The sequence below is a fragment of the Cibotium barometz genome, chromosome 53, assembly GCF_041138505.1.
Source record: "Cibotium barometz isolate CiBa-2024 chromosome 53, ASM4113850v1, whole genome shotgun sequence".
NCBI classification, from domain to species: domain Eukaryota; kingdom Viridiplantae; phylum Streptophyta; class Polypodiopsida; order Cyatheales; family Cibotiaceae; genus Cibotium; species Cibotium barometz.
Window position 1 is genome coordinate 6,941,215 of NC_141098.1, and position 26,398 is coordinate 6,967,612.

A 26,398-nucleotide genomic window follows, 5' to 3' on the forward strand; every position below is an offset into this window, starting at 1 on the left:
TCATATGTGAGGCCTCCTTTTGTTGGTAAAAATTGATGGTAAAAATTGATGGGACTCTTAAAAATTAGGTAGTTCATAGAAGTGGAATGTATGTTGTGATTGGTAGAATGAGTGCTCGGACCACCATGGAATGATTTGCAAGGATGGATGGTGATCTAGATCTTCTTGGCATGGCATGATATTGTATCTTGAGCTCATAGTGATGTCTAGAGATTGGGCTTCTTCGTGGCGATACGTTGGTTGAGACGATGTGTTTGGTGTTGAATTGGAGTTGAAGCAGATGTTGCATGCGTTGAAGCTCTTTGGAGGTACTTACAAGGTTGAGGGTTCTTTAGGCGATGGGTCATACCAAGGGCTAGGCTTGCACTCGCCATGGTCCTCCTATCTAGATATGTATGTGGAGGGTTTGGCATTGAGGAGGAGCATTGGAAATAGGGTTCCAAGAATGCGCGTGCACGCACACGCATACATATGCGGGCGCGTGTGTACACACAAAATGAAGATGAGTATATTCCAAGATGGTTGTCATGGATCTAATTTTCTACGGAGATATAATTTAAATAAACTTTCAAGAATTGATTTAATTCAAAATTTAAATAAACTCGCAAGAATTGATTTAATACAAATAATTCATCAAATGCCACATGCTCTAAAATATTCAATAATTGAAAGAAAAATAAATAAAAATACTTAGCTCTCAAAGCAGGGCTCCAGGATTGGGTGCAATAGTTTGTATATAGTCTATTTCCTACGCACATGAGTATTTATGAGATATTTTATTTTAATTTAGGCTAGTTTCTAAAAATACAAAAAGGTGCTTTTCTTGCACGACACTCTTATCTTCAAAAATAGAGTGCCCATAAATTGAAGCTTGGGTTTAAAAAAATATCACGCTTTATAAAATATTAAAGATCAAGTCTATGCTTGATAAACTATGGCTTTTTTAAAATAAATCAAAATGTGCACAAGCTAGCACATGTATATACAAAGCTTGTTTATAAAAATGGTGTACCAAGTAATAAAATTGTGTAACTTCTCGTTAATCTTTGGAACCCTCTTCACTTATAAAATAACCAACAATAAATTGGTGAAATAAATATTCCATAAGCATACAAACCATAATCACACATGGTTGTCAGGTGTAAGTAACTTGAGAATCACCCCTACATACGAACCAACTGAAATAAACATTGGAGATCCCAAACATACATTAATATTTATCAAACGTATTAATATTTATAATGGCATCACCCATGATATTAACATAATTTGGCTTGACGCAAAGATAATCCAAGCATTCTTGAATTATCTAAGAAGGTAGAATAATATTTTTAAGAGGGCTTAAAATATATTCTCATAACAATCCTTCTTGCTTGAGTTGCAATTGCTCTTAATTGTCGGTTTGTTGAAAAGAACGGAGGATCTCAAGGAAGGCACGAAAGTATTTCTCAAGCTTCCATCTTGCATCTTCACGAGAGGATGATTTTGGAAAGTTATTAAATAATTGCTATATTGGTTTTCTTTTTAAAAGTACATAATCTCCAAGTTCAAAGATATGGCTTTACGTTTACGATTTGCTTTCTTCATATACTTTTTTTGAGCATGAGCAATAGAATATTTTACATCATTTAGAATGCTACTAAAAATTGACAGTGAATTGATCAGCAGCTTTAATTTTGTGAGAAAGTCTAGTTGTCGGAATAGGCAAAGGTTTTTCATACACAGTTTCGAAAGGTGCTCGACTAGTAGTTGATGAGAAGTATTATTGTAAGCAAATTGGAGAAGATGAATGTACTTATTCCATGAGTTAGGTTGTTGGGAAATATGGGCTTTGAGTAGAATCAAGATAGTACCATTAGTAACCTCAGTTTGTCCATTCGTTTTCGGATGGAAAGTTGTGGAGAAATCTACTTTAGTGTATAAGTTGGAGAATAGCGTGATCCAAAAGTTATTATAAAATCTTGAATCTCTGTCAGAAACAATGACTTTTGACAATCCGTGATGTATAAAGATTTGTTTGATAAACATATTCGTGGCTTGTTGAGAAGTCAAAGTTTTCTTACAAGGTACGAAATATGCTTGCTTACTTAAACGGTCAATTATTGTCCAAATCATATCCTTATAACTCGATGTAGTAGGCAAAACTGTGATGAAGTCCATGGATATTTGTTCCCAAGTATCATTAGAAATTGGTAGAGGGGTAAGGAGTTCTTGGGTTTTATCTTTGTAGCTTTTAATTTTTTGACAAACCGAACATTCAGCCATAAATTTTGGTATATCTTGTTTAAGATGGGGCCAAAAGAATTATCTAGAGACTAATTGTAAAGTAGCTGAAACACCTCGATGACTCATGTATGGTGGTTGATGCATTTCCTCCAGTATGAATTGTTTGAAAGGTTGTGTAATACATAATCTTTTTTAGAAGAAAAGATAACCATCATGGCATGAATAATCAGCAATACAGTTCCAATCAGAAGTGGCCATAGTCGGTTGCTTCTTGCTGAGCCATGATATACATGAATCACCAAGGCGAAAGCAAAAACCACTTGTGGACACTCTTGTGTCATAACATCCAACCCAGTTTGAGCTTGTAAATGCTTGCAGTTGTGATTACTTCCCTTGGGAAAAAATTAACCAAAGTGCATAGTGCTCTTTAGGTAATAGAACACCTGTTTGATAGACTGCCAATGCTTTGTTCTTGGGCTATGTGTATATCTGATCAATATTGAGACCATATATTGAATGTCAACCTTGGTGTTGCACAAAAAGATAAGGTATCCAACAGCTTCTTGATACAAGCCAGCATCAAAAGAGTCACCTGCAACTTCAAGACTTAGTCGTAAACCTAGCTCGCCACCACAGGTTTATAGTCCTCAAGATTGAACCTCTTCAACAATGCATCTATGTATTTCCTCTACAGCATAACAATGCCATAATTACACTGTCAAAACTCAATGCTGTCCAAGTAATAGTGCATCGGTCCAAGATCTGACGTCTCAAAGACTTCTCTAAATCTTCTATAGAAGAGCTGAAATATGATCATCATTAGTAGGGCCTATGAGTAGCATGTCATTAATGTATAACACGATGACCAATAAAACATCCTTAGTTTCCTTAATATAGAGGGTATTATCAGTTAGGTTGTTGCAAAAACCCTGTGCAACCAAGTCTGCATGTATCTTTTCATACCATGCTCTGGGAGTCTGCTTAAGACCATATGAAGCTTTCTTCAATCTGCATATTTTGATTCTTGAATTTTCTGAACAAAACTACGAGATTGAGATACATAGACCTCCTCATGCAAATCTCCATTCAAGAAAGCAGTTTTGATATCCAACTAATGTACATTCCAACCTTTATTTATGTACTTCAAATGCAATGATAGTTCACATGGTAGTCATACGACATGTGGGTGTGCAAAGGTTTCACCATAGTCAAATGCCTTTCTCTTGTGCATAACCCTTTGCAACAAGCCTAGCTTTGTATCGCTCAAATTCTAGTATTCGCTTTATGTTTGAGCTTGTAAACCCATTTTGTACGAATGGCCTTGCCAAAAGGCAAGTCTACCAAAATCTCATGTATCATTTTTGAGTATCGAATCATACTCAAATTGCATAGCACTCATTCAATTTTTAGATTCCTTTGTTTCATCAAAGGAGACATGTTCCTCTTCATCACATAAATTGGCAATAAGAGCATAACCTGCATCAGCAGATGTATGATGAGAATATGCACGTGTTCTGCTAGGCAAAGGAGTGGCCAATTTGTTGACACGTAGTGTTTGCACTAGCCATTTTGGCATACTTTTTGACTCCACAATTTTCCTTCTTTCTTCATCAACTGCATTATCCACATTTGCCTCATCAATAGGCTGATTTGTGGGCTGAAAAACATACTGATTTGTAATCTGTGTCGTGGGATAATTTTTAGCATTCCTTGGATTACCCAAATTCTCTATATCAATGTGTCCTGCATTGAACAATGGAAGGAGAGTGTTGAATATGTTCTATGAACATACATTTTTCATAAAAGCAAGGGCTAAATTGCATCTTCCACAAATACAACATCTCTATTCACAAGAATCCGCTTGGTAGCAGGATGATAGAGATGGTAACCCTTAATTTCCAAGCTGTATCCCATAAAAATACATTTAATAGCCTTATCATCAAGCTTGTTGCAAAGTTGCTCAGGCACAAGTGCATATGCAAGACAACCAAAAATGCATAAGTGAGCTACAAAGGGATTTCTGCCATTCTAATTTTCAAAAGGCATAATTGTATGCAAAGCCTTTGTAGGACACTTGTTCAAAACATATGTTGCACACATGACTGCCTCTAGCCGGAAATCATGAGGAAACTCCAGATTTTTGACCATACAACGTGCCATCTCCATGAGATTCCTATTTTTATGTTCAGTTATTATTACCGTTTTTTTGAGGTGTATAGGGCACAACACATTGGTGTTTTATCCCATTATCAGTCATGTATGCATGAGACTTATACTCCCCCCTTGATCAGTATACAGGGTACCAATCTTACATGTAGAAACATTTTGAACCATAGCAGCAAAGTGCTTAAATCACATAAAAACCTATGATTTCTATTTCAATGGATATGCCTAGGTATGTTTGGAATAATCATAAGCAATGAATGTGACAAAATAGAGGTAGCCCCCAATAGATGGTGTCCTTATATAGGACCACATACATCACTTTGTAAAAGCTGTAACTTTTGGACAGCTCTAATTAAACCTTCTTGGGAAATGATGCCCACTGCATTTTTCCAAGAATACAGCCCTCACAAACATCTTTGATATACGGGCTTCAAGATGTGGCAATTGAGACACCATGTCATGTTTATGCAAACACAGCAAATTGCCAAAGTTCATGTGACCAAAGCGTGCATGCCACAACTTAGCATCACCCATTGCTTTTGTGGCAGAAACTGTACATGCAACATGCCTTTGTCTCTCATATGCATCTAGCCTGTAAAGTCCATGACACAAAGTACTAGAAGCAACAATTGTCTTTCATATGCATCTAGCCTATAAAGTCCATGATGAGAGACAAAGTACCAGAAGCAACAATTGTCTTGCCATCACTGCGATCATGGAAAATACATCTGTCATCCTCATATTGAACCACTAAGCGAGCCTTAGTAATGGCAGAGACAGATAACAAGTTCTTCTTGATCCCTGCTATATATAATACATTTGAAAGTGTGATTGTTTCACCATTTGTAGTAGTGAGAACAATTTTACCAACTCCTTTTACAAGATATGAGGAGTTGTTTGTACATGTTCCAGTGTTTTCCTGTGGAGCAGATTCAAGTGATGAGAAGCAATGTGCTTACTAGAACCACTGTCAAAATACCAGACATGCACAACCGTGCATACATCCTTATGAAAAGAGTCATAACTAGATTGTACAATGAAAGCCCAATCATCATGTGCATAGTTTGCAGATTCTTTGTTTTCTATATTGGATGCTGATGCATCAGCTATATCCATACTTGAGTCTTTCTTTTTCTCCTTCTCCGTCAATTTTCTGCACTCATTAATGTAATGACCAGGTTTCCTGTAATAGTTGCATTTGTCCTTTTTTTTTTGGGCTTGTCACCTTCCTTGTCTGTTGCTGCAGGCTTGCCCACCAATGACTCTTACTTTGGCTTATAACTACTTTAAGGAAAGGATTTACCTTTACCTCTTTGTTGAGACTGGCAGCAAAAGCCTGATCTCTTGTACGCATGATAGATCTGTTTTGCCTGGATTGCTCTTCTTGCAAGAGCACAGAAACCAACTCCTCAAACTTCAAGGCATTTGGATTGCCTTTCATCATCATAAGTCTGATGGTAGAAGCAAAACCTTGATACGAGTCCGGCAACACATTCAAGACAGTAGGAAATAATGAACTGTTAGGATATATTTCATGAACATTGGCCAACTACTCCTTAAAATCCTTGATTATAGTTAGTCCCGTCAAGCTTATCCTCATCTTAATACATCATTGTGTCTGCCATTTCTGATAATACCCAAGCAAGTAATCACGCAACCTGCAAAGTGCTGAGTGTTCTTTAATGCAACCAAGGTGGTTGATAACAAGGTTGCCTGACAATGGAGACCTGCAAGGTGTATGAAAGAAATGCAGAGTATAGTGAGTAGAAATTTTACTCGTAAGATGTAGAGATCGGTGCCGTTGAAGTGAAGCCCGTAGATGCTTTCTCTTATTTGCACACCCGTCTATAGTAGATCTAACAAAACTACTCTAGAATCCGATGAAAAACAGTGCAAATCTAGTCCCAAAGATGATTGTAGAAAATAAAAAACTGGAACGGTCCCCAAAACACGTCTGAAATAAAAATTTGACTGAAAAAGATAAGTACAAAGTACTAAACACTTCTTGGTCCTCTTTCTTCTCCCAAAAGGGCTCCTTGATCCGATTCAAGAAGACAGGTGACTCAGGGTGAGGGGTAGGCAGTACCATAGGAGCAAGGAGCAAATGCTGTCATACCAAATGTTGGAAATAGGGTTACAAGAATGCGCGCGCGCACACACACACACACACACACACACACACACACACACACACACACACACACACACTGTGATAGTGGAGAAGCTCAAGAGAGAACATAATGAGATGATAGATAGATATTGAATGTGTGCTATACAAAGAAGATAACTATACCCCAAGATGGGTGTATACTAGCATGGGGAAAAAAACCTCCTAAAGAAGGAGAAAGTGCCCCGACTGGGTCCTAGTGTGTTCACACACATCACTACCAAATATGGCTACAAGGAGGTTAGTTGCAAGTGCATGTCTACATGCATACTGTGAGGTGCGAGATATGGGGGAAAAATTATGATGCCCATAATGATATATGCAAGTGACGTGCATGGATAATGGGCGAAAGGTGTGTCCTGTGTACTTCCAAAATCAAAGATTTCTCTAACTCAACTACTTTCTTTGACTCTTTTTGTTGCTTTGTTGATTTTACTTGACATCCCTTTTCTTGAGGAGTCAATATTGTTAGATTGTCGATGTGTGGCAAAAGGAACTTTTCCCATAACTGCAATGGAGTTGGGTGGTCTCTTTAGCTCCAGAGATTTGGCATTAGTAGTGAGCATTGGCGATAGAGACAATGTGGAGCAATGGGTGATGGGGCTGAAGAAGAGGTTGTGGAAGGTTCTTGCTGATTTGAGGAAAGTCCAGGTGATGAGACTTCATGTAGGTGCTTGAGATATTAGTGCCTTTGAAGTGTCTACTAGATGTAGAGCCCGTGGGTATATTGCATATGTGTCGTGCATGGGCATGGGGCAAAATATGCGTTGCTTGTGTAGAAGCTCCTTTTCATGAAAAATCCAACATATTGCTTCTTTAACATTTATTTGTTTGCTTTCTTCGACTCTTACAAATGATTTGAGATAGGGTATTGGTTGTTGATGTGTAACGAGGCTGGCTAATAAGGCGAGTGTGAATGAGGTTGGGTTGTTCATAGGACACACCGAGTATGGCATGGATATTGGTAAACTACAAGCTATGAGTGCCTTGCCAAACATGGTCAAATGGATCTGGGTGTTGCTTGAGCCTCTTTTTAAACAGTTGCTGTCTACTTGGCCCACTCACTCTATACCCCATATTAATTTATTAATGCCCACTATTGTGGGCATTAATAAATTAATGCCTTAGCATATCCTAAGGTTTGGTAAATGCCTTTGCTTGCAATAGCCAGAGACGAGCACGCACCAACCCACAGACGACGCCTCCTCCTCTTTCGCCAAGGCCACGAGCATGACATTGACGTCACTCACTGCCCTTGCCCTCCCTCGTCAGGCCTCCCTACTTCCATTAGACATGCGCGCCCTCCTCCTCCTTTGGTAGGCTCGTGACCATGACATTGACGGCACCCACCACCCTTACCCTCCCTCGTTAGGCCTCCCTACTACCATCAAACAGGCCTCGCTCCACACCTCAGCCCATCATGCTTCTAACTTTGGCTCACACCTACGAAGAGCCAAAACTAAATAAAATCCAAAAATTGCAACGTGCATAAGGATTATGTTCACTCGCTCGAAGGCTCCAAAACCCGAACACTCCAGAACTGCAACTTGTCAATCCATAATTTTATTGACTCGCCTAAGGTCGTCCACCTTCTTCTAAAAATTTTATCACCTAAGGTCGTGCACTCTCTCCATTAATTAATTAATGGAAAACAAAATTTGGACCCATATTTGAAGAATGGCGTTGGTGGCAAAAAGAAGCAATGCATTATAAAGCTTGCACAGCTTTGGAGTGAAATTTCAGGTTGCCAAGCAATGCCAACCATGGCATGTGGCTTTACATTGGTCTCTGCCTCGCTTAATTTTAGCATGGTTGGACGAATGTTTTGGAGAGGGATGGGTAGCCTAGTTGATTCTTGAGCTTTTGTCGGCTTTAGTTGTGTTGCTGATTCTTCTCTCTAATTAGGTTCTCTTCTTGGGGAGGTTTTCATGCTCTCTCTCTCTCTCTCTCTCTCTCTCTCTCTCTCTCTCTCTCTCTCTCTCTCTCTCTCTCTCTCTCTCTCTCTCTCTCAGAAAGAGGATCGGAGGTTGATTTTCACAAACGGCTTTTTTTAGTAATTTCGTCCACAATAGCATGCTCAGACGACCTATTTCATAAATTTTGAGTACCAAGGCGAGTATGTTTCGATGCGATGTGCAGACGTCAGCAAGTGATTTACTACATCAGCAAATCGCTTTGTGACGTTTGCACATCGAGTAGAAACATAGTCATGTTGGTACTCAAAATTTATGGAATAGGTTATCTCAGGATGCCAACGTAAACAAAATTGCTAAAACAGGCCGTTTGTGAAAATCGACCTCTGATTCTCTAACTTTCTTCTCTGGAGCATCTGAAACTTGATGCAAAACATCAAGTTTTGTGGTAGAGTTGATGTTTTGCATCAACTTTGATGCTACAAAACATCGAGTTGTGTGGAAAAGTTGATGTTTTGCATCAACTTTGATGTAAAACATCAACTTTTAGGGGGCTATTTTTCTTAACTTTGAAATATTTTTACATTTTTAATGATAATTATTTTAATTTTTATCACCAATAAATCTGTAAAATCTCATTCCAAATAGTAGATAGCAGCCGTAAAATCTCAAATTTTTTTTTAAAAAGTTATAAATCATAGAATTAAAGAAAAAATATGCCTAGGATAAGGTGATATAGATAGAACATAGATTTAGGGCTAAGGACTTGAAAAACACATATGGTCACAACCTTTGACTTCAAATTTGAGAGGAGGCCATTAAAAAAAATGTCTATGTAACCATATAACCTTTGTATCATAAATAATATCGCTACATAGTAGATACCAAAAATTCATGATAATAGAAGAGCTAGATGAGATAATCCATGATGACATGTAATCCATTGGTTTTAATCCACATGTTCAAGGCTCCATTGATTTGGAAAACCACGAGTCGATTGATTTGCTAATTCTAATTTTTGTTCTACAATTCAATTTTAAAGCCAAAGAACTATAAGCAAACACACATGGTGGGACCATCTATGTCGAGGAGGGGGGTGCATGTGAGCCTGGACTCTACCATGCCTATGTGCAGTAGTATGCTCTCCAACATAGGGGACCTTGAACCTACCGTCAACGTGAAAGCTCCAAACTCTTCTCTACCACCATTCCAGAAGCCCTAATCTCCTCTCTTTTCTCTTTGTACACAAAGGCAATGTCACGAGCGAAGATTGCATCTCTCAGCATCCTTTGCATGTCCTCCAAATAATTATAACCAGAGTTCATTCTACACTACCCTTAGACATACCATCTCTCAACATCCTTCACATGTAATCTAAATAATAATGACTAGAGCTCATTCCTACACTACTCTTAGATATACCATCACCTATGTTCATGATAATGGCTATCTGGATCAAACATCAACATATGCATACTACGAATTTTTGCCACCACCACATATGTGCATGATATAGGCTATGTCTATCTCTAAGATTGTCCTACCGAAAAAATATTTCAATTTTCTACTCTTTTAACATACTTAGGTTTACTCAGAGCCTCCATAGTTACCATCTTCTACATATATATATGAATATAGAAGTCTTACCTTTTCACACCTATAAGTTGACCTCTTTAAACTCTTAGCATTGGTTGTATATCATGCCCACTATCTGCTTATAAATAATAGAGCAAATAGTTATATCATGCAAATTGCTAAGGTAAGTATATACTAAAGGCTTTGCTATTTGGGTCTAGAAATAGACTCAAGGATGTTTGTAGATTTTTTTATAAATTATGGACCTTATATTGTTATGTATTCTAATATTTTTTGAGTGCTTGTCAAATAATGTGCATATTTATGCATAGTGGTAGAATTTGTCCCAAAAAAGTCCATTAAAAAAAGTGTCTTACATTCATGAAATTTATAAAATAAATTTTTATTTTAAAAAGATTGATAATTCTTTAAGTTATGTAGACTCCTATGTAATTTTGTAAGTCAAGTTTTTTTAATGTCACAAACAACAGCACTTTATAAATCTGTGAAGGTCACACGTGTTCTCAATCTTGAAAAAAATAGCAAAATTCATGTAATTTTTAATTTTATAGATGGAATTCTAGATATGTTTTCAAAAAACTATGTTTTTAAGCCATTTTTGAGATTTCACACATTTTGGGATGGAATCTTTTTAGGTAACCCTTGTCACTTATCTATTTTGCTTGCAACAGTATTTGCAATATTACTGGTGCGATTTACCTCAAATTTTGTTGTTGCATAAGTTTTGTCCACATTTAGCCATGTGTTTATAATATTTGTCCATGTGCGATTTACTTTAAACACAGGAATTTGGCACACCCGCTAACTTGTGCGTGCTCGGATGGCCATGAAACTTAGCAAGGGTGGGTAGGGAGCCCATGTTGGCCCGCTTGCCAAGTTTCATGTCCATCCAAGCTCGCACAGGTTGGCTGGTGCATCGGAATTGTAGTTTTCACTCATGGCCCCAAAGGGTGGTGGGGGCCCAAAACCTCTGGAATCTGACGCACCCACCATCTCGTGTGTGCTCGAATGACCATGAAACTTGGCAAGGGTGGGTAGGGGGGCCATGTTGGCTCACTCACCAAGTTTCTTCTCCATCCGAGCTCGCATGGGTTGGCGGGTGCGTCGGAATCGCAGTTTTCACTTGTGGCCCCAAAGGGGGCAGGGGACCAAAAACAGAGGGATCTCACGCACCCGCCAGCCCGTGCGTGCTCGGATGGCCATGAAACTTGGCAAAGGTGAGTAGGGCCCCATGTTGGCCCTCTTGCCAAGTTTCATGGGTGGCCATCTAAGCTTGCACGGGTTCGCGGGTGCGTCGGAATCATAGTTTTCACTCATGGCGGCCCCAAAGAGTGGCAGGGGCCCGAAAATAAGAGAATCTAGAGCACCTGTCAACCCGTGCAAGTTCATATGGCCATGAAACTTGGCAAGGGTGGGTAGGGGTCCCATGTTGGCCTACTCGCTAAGTTTCATGGCCATCTAAGCTCGCATGGGTTGGTGGGTGCATCGGAATCGCAGTTTTCCCTCATGGCTCCAAAGGGTGGTGGGGGCTCAAAAACAAGGGAATCTGGCGTATCTGCCAACCCATGCGAGCTCAGATGGCCATGAAACATGGCAAGGTTTGGTAGGGGGGCCCATGTTGGCACGGCAAGGTTTGGTAGGGGGCCCATGTTGGCACGGCAAGTTTCATGGCCATTGGAGCTCATACAACTTGGTGGGTGCGTCGAAATCACAGTTTCACTCATGGCCCCAAAGAGTGGTGGGGGCCTAAAAAACAAGGGAATCTGGCACACCCGCCAACCTGTGCAAGCTCGGATGGCCATGAAACTTGTCAAGGGTGGGTAGGGGCCCATTATGTCCCACTTGCCAAGTTTCATTGCCATCCGAGCTTGCACGGATTGGCGGGTATGTCAAAATTGCAGTTTTCACTCTTGGCCCCAAAAAATGGTGGGAGCTCGAAAACAAGGGAATCTGGCACACCCGCCAACCCATGAAAGCTCTGATGGCCATGAAAATTGGCAAGGGTGGGTAGGCTCGCTCGCCATGTTTCATGGCTATCCGAGCTCGCACGGGTTATGTTGAAATAGGGAATGACACTACTTATTCGATTGCCCATGTTGGAGATATGCCATTGTCTATGTAGGATGGTAAGCTGAAGTACCTTGTCGATGTACTTCATGTTCCGAACATTACAAAGAATCTAGTTTTTGTTGGCCAAATGATTGAGCAAGGTTTGCAGGTGTGCGGTTTAACCTTAATGGTTGTCATGTAGAAGACTTTAAAGATAAGTGCTAGAGCTAGTTGCAAAAGGGAACAGAGTGGGAAGAATGTTTACACTAAATGTAAATATGCCTGAAGCAAATGCTGCAATGTTTGCAAATGGTTCAGGAATTGTTGCAGATACAAACATTTGGCATAAGATAATTGGGCATGTAAATGTGCAAAGAATGAAGTCTATGCATACTAAACAAATTGTGACAGGGCTACCTAAGTTTAAGGCTAAAGGTATGCAAAAATTATGTGAAGCATATCAATTTGGAAAGCAAATAAAGCATGTATTTCCACATGACAGAAATGTGAGCAAGAATTTACTAGATGTTGTGCGTTCAGATGTATAGGGTCCTGCGAAGATTATGTCTATGGGTGGCTACAGGTACTATATATAACATTCATTGATGACCACACAAGGAAACTGTGGGTGTATTTAATGAAGTAGAAGAGTGAAGTTTTCAATCCTTTTTAGAATTTCAGAGTGATAGTAGCTGAAAAGAAGATAGGAAAGCATGTGAAGTGCCTAACGTCAGATGGAGGGGGAGAATAGTTCTCCAATAAGTTCTCTGATTTCTTGCAAAAGAATGGAATTCAGAGACAGTTCACAGGTAGATACACTCCACAGCAAATTGGAGTTGCTGAGTGAAAAAACAGGCACATTGCAAAGATAACACGAGTATTGATGGTAGAGAAGAATATGTTGCATAACTATTGGGCTGAGGTCGTAAAGCAGTTTATATCATGAACAGGACTCCTACTGCAGCCATACATGATGTAACGCCAGAGGAGAAGTTTACTGGCAAGAAACCTGATTTGTCTCACTTGAAAGTTTTTTGTTGTATTGCTTATGTGCATGTGCCAAATGAGTTGTGTACTAAGCTGGATCCAAAGGCAAAAAAATGTGTGTTTATTGGGTATTCCCTTGAGCAAAAGGGATATAGATATTATAATCCTACTACACGTGAATTGAGGGTAAGAAGGGATATTGTATTTGATGAGATGAGTAGCTGGTATGCTACTGTGAGAAAGATGTTGTTGGGGATGGTGTAAGTGGAAATGTGATTGCACAGAATGCAAGTCAGCAAAATCACAGTCATTGAGTGGACTAGGAGAGTCCTCATGCAGAAGTTATGTTGATAGATCATGGAATGGCAGGCTGCGTCATAATACCAGTCCCAAAAATGTAGTTGGTACATCACATAAAGACAAAGAGAAAGTGGTTGAGCCCCTTGGTATGCATGATATTTCTGTAAGACATTCTTTTGTTGATGGAGAGTCGTGGCTTGCTCGGAGATGATCCTTAATGAGGAGCTTGGGATTCTAGCAATGAGGACACCTGGTGTAAAGAAGGCTTTGGAAGCCATGCATGCAAAGTTACAAAGATCTAGAAGAGTCAAAAACCCTATGCAGAGGTTGACTTACGATGGTTATGTGGCACATCACTATGCCTACATGGTAAAATTTATGGAGGTTTTAGAGCCCACATGTTTCGATAATACTATTGGAAATGTGTATTGGGAGAAAGCTATGGATGAGGAGATGGATGCATTATATGGAAATGAGACTTGGGATTTGGTGTCGTTGCCTAAAGGCAAGAAAGCTATTGGATGTAAGTGGGTGTATAAGGAGAAACATAATAGTGATGGTAGCATAAGCAAGTACAAGTCTAGATTGGTAGCCAAAGGATATGCGCAGACACATGGGATTGATTATGAGGAGATGTTTGCCCCGGTTTCAAAGATGGCAACTGTGAGAGCTGTGATTGTGGTGGCTACAGCTAAAGGCTGGTTTTTATATCAGATGGATGTAAAAAATGTGTTCTTTCATGGTGACTTGCATGAAGAATTGTATATGGATCAGCTACCTAGTTTTGAGGATACAGGTCACCCCCAGAGTATGTTTGTAAGCTTTGTAAGGCCTTGTATGGACTGAAGCAAGCTCCATGAGCATGGCATGACAAGATTGTTGAGTATCTTGTCACTATTGGTTTTCATATGGCCGATCACTCTTTGTATGTGCGCAAGAGTAATAAGGGTATTGTGATCATCACCATCTATGTAGATGATCTTATTGTTAGGAGTGATAACTTGGAAGAGATTGAGCATGTGAAAAGCCTTCTCAAAAGAAAGTTCAAGATGAAGGATTTGGGAGATTTGCGCTACTTTTTGGGCATTGTGGTCATTCACACACCTGACGGTATTTGGGTGTCACATAGAGATAGTATGTATTGAACATGTTTTGCAAGTATGGGATGGGTGGTTGTAAGCCAATATCGGTGCCATTAGATCAAAATGGCAAGCTCAATACGGATGCATGTTATGTGTTACACAGGACCCCACTATGTACATGAAGATTGTGGGGAGTTTGATCTATGTCACGATTAGCAGGCCAGATTTAAGTTACACTATTGGCTTAGAGACCTAGTTTATGTAGGTTCCACGCCGTAAAAAATTGCCACTGTTGATTATCCATTGTTTTATGCAGAGTTATATGGGTACACAGATGCAGATTCGGCAGGTGTAGCGTCTTAGACAAGAGATCTACCAGTGGATTTATGTTTTCATGGGGAGTGCTGCTTGACATGGAGAAGCAAGAAGCAGCCCACAGTTTCCTTGTCGCGTATAGAGTCAGAGTACAGAGGAGCTATGGTGGCAGCGTGTAAGGTCGCTTGGTTACGCAAGCTACATGCTGATTTGGGGTTGCATGTGGAGAGAAAGGTTGTCATATATTGTGGCAATATTAGTAGTATACAATTGGCCAGGAACCCAGTTTTCCATGTGTGAACAAAACACATAGAGGTACACTACCACTTCATCAGGGAGAGAATCTTGGCAGCAGAGCAGGCAACATCAACTTGGCCTATGTCAACACATAGGATCAGGTCACTAACATCTTCACGAAGGCCTTGGGAGCTGAGAAGCTCCGCAGATTTTAAGATATGCATGGAGTTCATGAGATGGAGTTGAGCTTGAGGGGGAGTGTTGAGATCTCAAGCTCAACATGAGCTAACACTCACGAGGCGCTTGCGTGACCGTTTGACATTTACATCACCGACGGGTTTGGTAGCTGGCACCAACATATCTTCGCCAAAGATTCTATAGCTGGACTACACTGACTAGTCCACACCTACCCACTCCACTTTAGCATGTTCACATTATGGACAACTTATATATACTTTAGTATGTGTGTTAGTCACTTTATCTCCTTTGTAGACCTCTTTTGTTGAAGAAGAAGAAGAATAATTTTCAGCCTCTCACCTTGTGTGTTCTCTTCTAGGGTTTGTGAGAGTGTGTGTGTGCTTGCAAGTGCTCAAGCTCCCTTCTCCCTTGCATCTTTTCAACTTTGGACTAATCTCAAAGTACATGTCCAATTTGTTGGCCCATTCTTTAAAATATTCATTGGACATGCTCTCACCATCAAACTTGGTGAAGTTAACTTTGTCTTTCACTCCTTTGAATTCATCATTGTCCATTTGGTTAGTTCCCCTTTGGTTACCTAAATTCACACGGACATTGGTTGATCTTAAAGAGAATGTGGGAGAGAGAGAGAGAGCTTAAGTTCCTTTATAAGCAAACACACACACACACACACACAAAGAGAATGTGGGAGAGAGAGCTTAAGTTCCTTTATAAGCAAACACACACACACACAAAGAGTTCAAGACACAAGAGAGATGGATGGTTGAATTTTCTTCTATCTTCTTCTCTTCTCTACAACAACATAACTAAAAGATAAGAGTACATACATAAAGGGAAAGTACTCTCCTACAACATACAAAGTGGTCGATCTATAGTGTAAACCCGACTATATGAGCTGGTGCTATAACTATACCATAACTCTAGTACTCCGAAGTGGCTGTCACACAGTCTGTCATCCACTGGCGGCATATCGACTATAATCTCACCAACCATACTAGTGACATAAGTGCGGAAGCTATCACCTAGGCAGGTCATCAATGTCCGCCGCCGTAGCACTAGTTGAGCTTGATATCTCAACAGGTCTTCTATCCCAAGTACCATTGGCAAATCGGTTCTTCAATTATCAGCCCTTTACCTTTGCCATGTAGAGTTAGAGACACAATTGGAGGAGGTACTTTGACCTTGTGGAATTCCTCACCACCACGATAAGCAAATCCACCCTTGATTTCTTGCGCAATATACTCTTGCCTCCTATCAAATCAATTAAACATGCCTGCAATCATGTTTTGCATAGCTTGTAAGTCATTTGAAACATACACATGATTAAAAGCAGAATTTGGCAAAGTCGGCTCCTCATGTGGTGCTTCACCTTACACTTGACCATCCTAGGGAACCTGAATTCATTGGCACTTATATTAGTATGATCCTCCATTGGCCTTGGATCTTGAGATGCTTTGCTTGACCTTCCTCTATTCCCCATGTTCATAAAGGTTGAAAAGCACTAATTTAGGTGGTGTAAATGGCTCAAACACAGTCAAAATTTAGCGTGCTATATCTTGACACTTTCGTAATGTCGAGATGAGCACTTGTGTCACCCTTGATCTCAGTCTTGACAAGTGCTATATCTCTCTATTTTGGGTTCTGTGCCAGATGTCCACTTTTCGATACACTATTCAAACAAACTCCGATTTGTGCATGCTTTATGTTGCCGTGTAGATCTTGATAAGTAGATTAGATATATTTAGAAACCACTTTGAAAAAGTGAACCCCTATTGACCAAACTTGACTTCTTAGAAAAGTCAATAGCTAGGCTTTGACCAAGTCTCTGACCTCTGATTTGAATGCTTGATAGCTTGACAAGTAGCCCCAAGTGTAAGGAATAAGATTCTAAGCTTGGTTTCAAATCAGCAATTAGGATTTTTGACTGAATTATGATTTTTTTTAAATAGTTAAAGAGGGATTTGGTGAAAATTTATCATGTCCTTGGCATCCAAACCATCAAACCTCATTCCCCAAAGCATTTGCACATCCAATGCAGCACTTTTGTCCAATTGCACTCAGAATGTGTTCTCAATTTGTAAAAATTATGCCATAACCCTGAGGCATTGTAACAAAATCTTGCATTAGGAAAAATTTGGACTTGAATTCGGCCCTTTAAGGATTGTTACACATTTTCTCTATATAAAAATGGGCCCATGGTAAAACTTTTATGAATCAACTCAAATTTGGAGACTTCTTAAATATGAAAAATTTCCCATCATGCTATATATCATTGGAAAGGTCTCAAAGAGTAGATTCTAAATATCCAAACTCCACTCACTTCTGAGTTGATTTGTAAAATTTCACCATGCGCCCATTTTGTAGAGAGAGAATGTGTAGCAATCCTTAAAGGGCCCAATTTGAGTCTAAATTTTTCCTAATGACCTCAACTTAGCTCAAAATGCAATAAACCATTTTTTCAAAGCCAATGCCATAAACTTTATCTCAATCTCAATTGATTTCCATTTCCATTGACATGAATATCTTAAATATGAAAAATTACCCATCATGCTATATGTCATTGGAAAGGTCTCAAAGAAGAGAATCGAGATTCTAAATATCCAAACTCCACTCACTTCTGAGCTGATTTGTAAAATTTCACCATGCGCCCATTTTTGTAGAGAGAGAATGTGTAGCAATCCTTAAAGGGCCCAATTTGAGTCTAAATTTTTCCTAATGACCTCAACTTAGCTCAAAATGCAATAAATCATTTTTTCAAAGCCAATGCCATAAACTCTATCTCAATCTCAATTGATTTCCATTTCCATTGACATGTATATCTTAAATATGAAAAATTACCCATCATGCTATAAATAATTGGAAAGGTCTCAAAGAGTAGATTCTAAATGTCCAAACTCCACTCACTTCTGAGTTGATTTGCAAAATTTCACCATGCACCCATTTTTGTAGAGAGAGAATGTGTAGCAATCCTTAAAGGGCTCAATTTGAGTTTAAATTTTTCCTAATGATCTCAACTTAGCTCAAAATGCAATAAACCATTTTTTCAAAGCCAATGCCATAAACTTTATCTCAATCTCAATTGATTTCCATTTCCATTGACATGTATATGACCTTTATCTTTGCCCAATCAAATATGGTGTCAAAGAAGATTATGTTGAAGAAGAGCTTTATGCTTGTCGATCTCTCAACCAAGCCTTCTCACCTCCTTACCAAAGTTTAAAATCCAATGGCAATGGTTGAGGCCAAGTCTTCACACCGATGTACCTAATCCTCCATCTATTTGCTTTTCTAAGGCATTCACGAATAGACAGAATTAATCCATGCTTCCCTTTGGCCTCTTCACCTATGCCAAAGGATTGAGGCCAAGTCTTCACACCGATGTACCTAATCCTCCATCTATATGCTTTTGCAAGGCACTCGACGGAATATACAGATTCAAACCATGATCCCTTTTGGCCTCTTCACCTATGCCAAAGGTATCCTCTTAATATACTAGATTCTACAAGCATTTTTGTAATTGAGATTTGTATATAACCACAAGCTTGCAATCAAGTATGTGAGGGTTCAATTTTCAACATAGGCACTTATAATTGTATTCCAACATAATCCATCTCAATACAAGATTTGAATGCCGATATAGTGAGGCTTGCAAAGGTGAATTCCAAATGGTTGCTTGCCAATATACAGCTACAAGCATTGCCTTGCACAATCCCCAATGCTAATTATGCAAACTCAAGATCAAATACATGCACAATTCCATAAGAATTCATGTCTTTGATCAAATGAATGAGAGAGCCAATTTCTCAATGCTAATTATGCAAATTCAAGATCAAATGCATGCACAATTCCATAAGAACTAATGTCTCTGATCACTGCTTTTCCCTTGGGTCTACTCTTCCTTTTGGACATGTAGCCCCTCTCTATGTCATAAGAAATCGTGGTAGAGTTGATGTTTTACATTTTGCATCACAGTTGATGCAAAACATCAAGTTTTGTGGGAAGTTGATATTTTGCATAACGTTGATACAGAACATCAAGTATTGTAAAAAAGTTCATGTTTTGCATACAAAGTTAAAATTTTACATCAACTTGATGCAAAATATCAGTTTTACATCAACTTAATGCAAAATATCAACTTAATGCAAAATATCAAATTTTACATCAACTTAATGCAAAATATCAAATTTTCATAAAAGGTGATGTTTTGTATCAAGTTGATAAAAAAACATCAACTCTTAGAGCTGAGAAGTTCTTACTCAGCATTAAGTTGGTCGCAAATGTTGTAGCTAAAACATCGTGACCATGTGTAGTAACCAGTAGGATTCGAACCTAAGCCCTTGCTGCCTGATATTTTACAAAAAATCATTTTGAAAAGTTTAAACTTTTGTTTCTTAAAGCGAGTTTTTTCATGCTTTCTAAACTCATTTAATAACTAAAATTACCATTTAACCCCTTTTTGTCACATCAAGGACACATCTTCTTTAAAAATGAGTGTGTAATTATTTTTTAAAATTACACAACTTTTAAATAGCTTATTTATGATATTTTAAAATTCATATGTACGTAATGAACTCTTTTTAAAAAAGTATATATTATCAATTAAGAAATTTTGATACTCAAGAGCTTAAAAATGGATTTTAACACTGAGACAAAATAGGGTATTATAATTAAGATAATAACTGTACCAAGATAATGCTTTTGTAATATAATCATATAAATATTTTTTCATGGTTGCACTCTATAAGCACATCATCAGTCATGTTAACATGGTAGATGACCCAAGGAGTCTAAGCTTCAAGTATACACATAGATGAAAAAAAATGTATTTGTGGATAGTGAAGAAGAGGATGCCTCGTCTACCTTCTCAAGGAAAGGCACATCAGCTAGTGATGATGTAGCAAAAATGATTATGAGGAATCATAACTATGCCATGAGCTATACGTTTAGAAAATAGCTTCTTTTTACAGTTGCATCATTTTTTAAATGGATTGAAGATGGAAATAATAAACATTGTCTCTGTTTTGACATGTTTTTTGAAAACTTATTGTTAGATTTTCAATTATAATCTCAAAAAGTAAGCAAAACGAAGTCTTTTTTTTCATGTCAATTTTTGTAAGAAATGTGTAAAGTGCCCAAAATATTATCGTTTTTGGATAATGTTGTACGCATGCGTAGACCACTTTTTAAAAAGAGGTAAAAAGCTGAACTTTTTTGATGGAATCTTTGAAAGATGCCAAACGTTTCTCGTTTTTAGGAAATATTACCTATTTTGTCCGCAATAGTGTTAAGAGGTGTGATCCTCAGGGGAGGTGGTTGAGGTACCAAAATTGGTGGAGGTAACGACACATTTTGTGCATTGTAAATCCCCCTTACAATGGGTTGTTGTGTCGTTTGATCCGGATTGGGTTCAGATGTTGCTGGAGGCATTATGGCTTGTGGCTGTGATGGGGTTGGTAAAGTCAATTGTTGAGGCCTAGAGGCATTAGCAAGGGTTTGTAAATGTGTGCGCGGCACTCTGAAGCCTCATGACCATAACGTCCATAAAAAGTACAATTACCATTATAGCATGCCCTTAGGACTGGACACTCGACTGGGATATCAACACAAACGCTCCTTGCTTGCAACGATGAGAGTACACTAAGTGTCTCTCTAGAGTTAACCTCAACTGCTTCATCATATGGTCTCTAGGTCATATGGTTTGGCTTAGAGGTAGCGATTGAGGCTGGACCTCTGAGGTAGCTAGCTACGTAGCCAAAAAGGCTAGTACATGGCTTAGCTAGTGAGACTTGGTTAGGGTTCTCACTTCTTGGGGTTGGGATTCTTCCATTGCGTTGAAATATGATGATGTATAATTGGTCCCTAGTATAGGTCCTTGAACAATGCTAAACTAGGTTTCAACCCAAGTTCCTGAGCCCAGTGTATGCTAGTTACGTACCTAGTTTGATAGATGCACTATCGTCTATTTTGGCCTCTAATACATGCCCAGATTGTAGGTGCATGTGATTATAGGGTACAAGAAGGTCCTATAGATGCCCTAGACAAGTTTGGGAATTTTTAAAAATTTTCTTTTTAAAAAATATTTTTAATTTTTTTTTTGGATTGGCCAAAGTTTTTCCAAAACACGTTGTGAGGAGCATAATGAGCCCATCCTAAACATGGGGTGTAGATGTATGAAAGTTCCATAGGATGGAGGGAAATGGATCCAGGGGGGAGCGAAAGGTGATGCATGGCCGAGTGGATAAGCGTAAGTGCACAAATGAAAATAGAAAGAGCATGGAGGAACGAGTAAGCCGGGCTGTGCAATCTTCTAGAAGAAAGTCGAGGCGGCGACGACTGGGTTCAAGTATGAAGTTTTTGGTTTTTTTCAAGGACTCTCAAGGCGAAGGTCGTTCGTGTTACCACAAAAGAGAGAGGAACCCAGACTATAGTTGAGTGGTCTCTTGCAGTTCTATCCAATAGTAGCAGGTTGGTGTACCTGTAGTTTTATCCGATTTATAGAGAAGAAGATGGCGGAGTGCGTGAGGATTTGGTTGGATAAGAGCAGAGGGAGGCAACAGATCAGAGAATTGGCCAAGGTCACTGGGTTCTTTGAGCAGAACCTCTATTAGAGACATGATCCCAGATTAGAACTACTTGACTGTGGCTTGTTAGTTGGAATCTGGTTTGTCATCATGAGAGAAGACCATGCTATGAAGAGCTATCACTTTCATCTATCTGTGGAGGACCCTCAAGAGTTCTCTCTATTTTCTTCTTTTTCCTTGAAGCCCCAAGTCTCAGGGATGTTGACACTATTTTGTTTGTTTCAATGAAGAAAGAGTGTGTTGAGCTTGAGTTCTTTGTGGTTTGATGAGTTCTTGTGCCATAGAGCTTTGTTTGAGATGTTTTGAGTGAGATCATAGAACCTCTGAGTGCAAGTCTATAGACTGCTGAGTCAGTGCTAACTCAATTATCTTTTGTTTTGAGAGGTGACAGGGTCAATTCTGTGTCATAGCTGAACATCAAAATCATCAGCTGCTGGAAGTGTGGGGATCTTGGGATGGCTTAAAGTGTTTGTGAGTCTGATCTAACAATCAAAGCTGTCAGCTTTGTCAGCAGTCACATAAGGGTTTGAGGTGTGATTGGTTTCTGCGTGTCCGCTATGTGTCAAGTAGCTGAAGTTAGCTAAGTGGTTATGAGGTTGGATTTATGCCTAGTTGAAGTCTTCTGAGGGTTTAGAGGTGTCAGAGGATAGAAAGGAGAGGAGGTCTTACAACACACAGATCAATTTACTCTATTTTGGACAACTGGGTTTGTCTTAGATAGTGTATTTAGAAGGGTGTCAGAGGAGTGTCAGCTGAGGGGTGCTGACAAGTGCATAGAGGTTTTGGAGCAAGGTTTTGAGGTCATCTAGCATTGGAGGATTGTAGAGGAACCTGGAGGACATGTTTCTCACTAGGTACTAGAGGAGGATTTCAGAGGCAGAATTAGACAGTTCTGTGTTAGCTAAGACTTGTTTTGGTCAGCCTGCTCTACTAGAAGTAAGCTATGGTCAACTGAGGGGGCCAAGCAGTGATGGTGGTCAGGGATTTTAGAGGTCAGTGTGGTGACCTGAGAGGACAGTCGGAGATGGCAAATGTAAAGAGAATGTGGGGAGAGTGAGAGCTTCAAACCCTATCAAGAAAACACACACATACAAGAGAGAACAAGACACAAGAGAGAGATGGATAGCTGAATTTTCTTCTATCTTCTTCTTCTCTACTCAACCAACATAACATAAAGATAAGCGTACACACTATATGGGTTAGTACTCAACTACTATAACATACAAGGGTCAGTCCATAATGTGAACCTGACTAAATGAGCTGACGCTATAACTATGCCAGTCTCTAGTAATCCAAAATGGCTATCACATAGCGTGTCATCTCACTGGCCGCATATCACCCATAATCTCACCAACCATGCCAGTGGTGTAGATGCGGAAGCTATCACCCAGGTGGGTCATCAATGTCTACCGTAGCACTAGGTGAGCTCGATATCTCAACACTCCCCCTTGAGCTCAACTCCACACACTACACTCCAAGTAAGCTCCTAAACCTGTGGAGCTTCTCTGTGCCCAATGCCTTCGTGAAAGATGTCAGCCATCTGATCCTCTGTGCTGACATACACCAGATTTACATCTCCTGCTAGAACCTTCTCCCTCACAAAGTGATAATGAACCTCAATGTGCCGCTTTCTAGCATGATATACTGGGTTACAGGCCAACTGTATGCTGCTCATATTGTCACAATATATGACAACTGCCCTTCCCATTGCAGCAAGTTTGTAAGCTAGCTTGACTCCCCCTCTTCCATCCACTAAATAATAGTCAGGATAAAGCTCTGTGGGGTCCTCAAAGAGGTGGGGGTGGGTTTAACATCTACATCATATTCTTGGTAATCAATAGGCTCCTCAAAGCTTACTTGATTAAGAAACACTGTTTTGCGAGCGACGAGTAAAATATGTAATTGACGAGGGTTACCTAAAACGATTCCCTCCCAAAATGTGTGAAATCTTAAAAATGTCTTAAAAACATAGTTTTTTGAAAACACATCTAGAATTCCATGTATAAATTTAAAAATTACATGAATTTTGCTATTTTTTCAAGATTAAGCACACGTGTCACCTTCGTAGATTTATAAACTGATGTTGTTAGTGACATAAAAATAAACTTGACTTACAAAATGATAGAGGAGTCTACATAACTTAAAGAAATATCAATCTTTTTCAAATAAAAATTTATTTTATAAATTTCATGAATGTAAGACACTTTTTTTAATGGACTTTCTTGGGACAAATTTTACCACTATGCATAAATATGGACATTATTTGACAAGCACTCAAAAAATATTAGAATGCATAACAATATAAGGTCCATAATTTATGAAAAATTCTACAAACATCCTTGAGTCTATTTCTAGATCCAAATAGGAGAGCCTTTAGTATATACTTACCTTGATAGTTTGCATGACATAATTATTTGCTCTATTATTTATAAGCAGATAGTGGGCATGATATACAACCAATGCTAAGAGTTTAAAGAGGTCGACTTATGTGTGTGCAAAGGTAGACTTCTATTCATACATATATGTAAAAGATGGAACTACGGAGGCTCTGAGTAAACCTAAGCATGTTAAAATAGTAGAAAATTGAAATATTTTTTTGACAGGACAATTTTAGAGGTAGACATCATATAGCCTATGGGTGTAAATTTCAACCCACATAGGCATTTGTTTTCATGAAGGAAACTCTTGTTATGAAATATGGATAAGGGTGGCGGGAAGAAATTGTAGCCTATATCATGTACATATGTGGTGGTGGTAAACATTCATAGTATGCATATGTTGATGTTTGATCCAGATAGCCATTATCATGAATGTAGGTGATCGTATATCTAAGAGTAGTGTAGGAATGTGCTTTAGTTATAATTATTTAGAGTACATGTGAAAGGATGTTGAGAGATGGTATGTCTAAGGGTAGTGTAGAATGAACTCTAGTTATAATTATTTGGAGGACATGCGAAGAATGCTGAGAGATGCAATCTTTGGTTGTTGCGACATTGTCTTTGTGTACAGAGAGAAACGAGAGGAGCTGAGGGCTTCTGGAATGGTGGTAGAGAAGAGCTTGGAGCTTTCACGATGACAGTAGATTCAAGGTCCCCTATGCTATAGAGATCATACTACTGCACATAGGCATGGCAGAGTCCAGGCTCACATGCACCCCTCTCCTCAACATAGATGGTCCCACCATGTGTATTTGCTTATAGTTTTTCAGCTTTAAAATTGAATTGTAGAATATCCAAATCAATGGAGCCTTACATATCTGGATTAAAACCAATGGATTACATGTCATCATGGATTATCTCATCTAACTCTTCTGCTATCATGAATTTTTGGCATCTACTATGTAGCGATATTATTTATGATACAAAGGTTCTTAGCCCTAAACCCATGTTTTACCTATATCACCTTATCCTAGGCATAATTTTTCTTTAATTCTATGATTTATAAGATTTTTAAAAATTTTTAAATATTTTATTGACTACTATCTACTATTTGGGATGAGCTTTTACAGATTTATCGATGATAAAAATTTAAAAAATTCTCATTAAAAATGTAAAAATATTTCAAAGTTAAGAAAAATAGCTCCCTAAAAGTTGACGTTTTGTATCGAGTTGATACAAAACATCAACTTTTCCATACAACTCGATGTTTTGCATCAAAGTGGATGCAAAACATCAACTCTACCACAAAACTTGATGTTTTGCAGATGCTCTAGAGAAGGATCGGAGGTTGATTTTCACAAATGGCTTGTTTTAGCAATTTCGATCATGAGGGCATGCTCAAATGACTTATTCCACAAATTTTAAGTACCAACACGACTATGTTTTGATGTGATGTGCAGATGTCACAAAGCGGTTTGTTGCATCCGTAAATTACTTTTTGTGACGTCTGCACATCACATCAAAACATAGTCGTGTTGGTACTCAAAGTTTGTGGAATAGGTCGTCTGAGCATGCCATAGCAAATGGAATCACTAAAACAAGCCGTTTGTGAAAATCGACCTCTAATCCTCCAACTTTCTTCTCAGAGTATCTGAAACTTGATGCAAAACATCAAGTTTTGTGGTAGAGTTGATGTTTTGCATCAACTTTGATGCAAAACATCGAGTTGTGTGGAAAGTTTATGTTTTGCATCAACTCGATGCAAAACATCAACTTTTAGCCTAAAAGTTGATGTTTTGCATCGAGTTGATGCAAAACATCAACTTGTCCATAAAACTCGATGTTTTGCATCAAAGTTGAGGAAAAACATCAAGTTTTATGAAAAAGTTGATGTTTTACATCGAGTTGATGCAAAACATCAACTTTTCGACAAAACTTGATGTTTTGCATCAAAGTTAATGCAAAACATCAAGTTTTGTGGGAAGTTCATGTTTTGCATAACGTTGATATAAAACATCAAGTATTGTAAAAAAGTTGATCTTTTGCATAGAAAGTTGATGTTTTGCATATAAAGTTGATGTTTTACATCAACTTAATGCAAAATATCAAATTTTCATAAAAGTTGATGTTTTGTATCAAGTTGATAAAAAACATCAACTCTTAGAGCTGAGAAGTTCTTACTCAGCATTAAGTTGGCCACAAA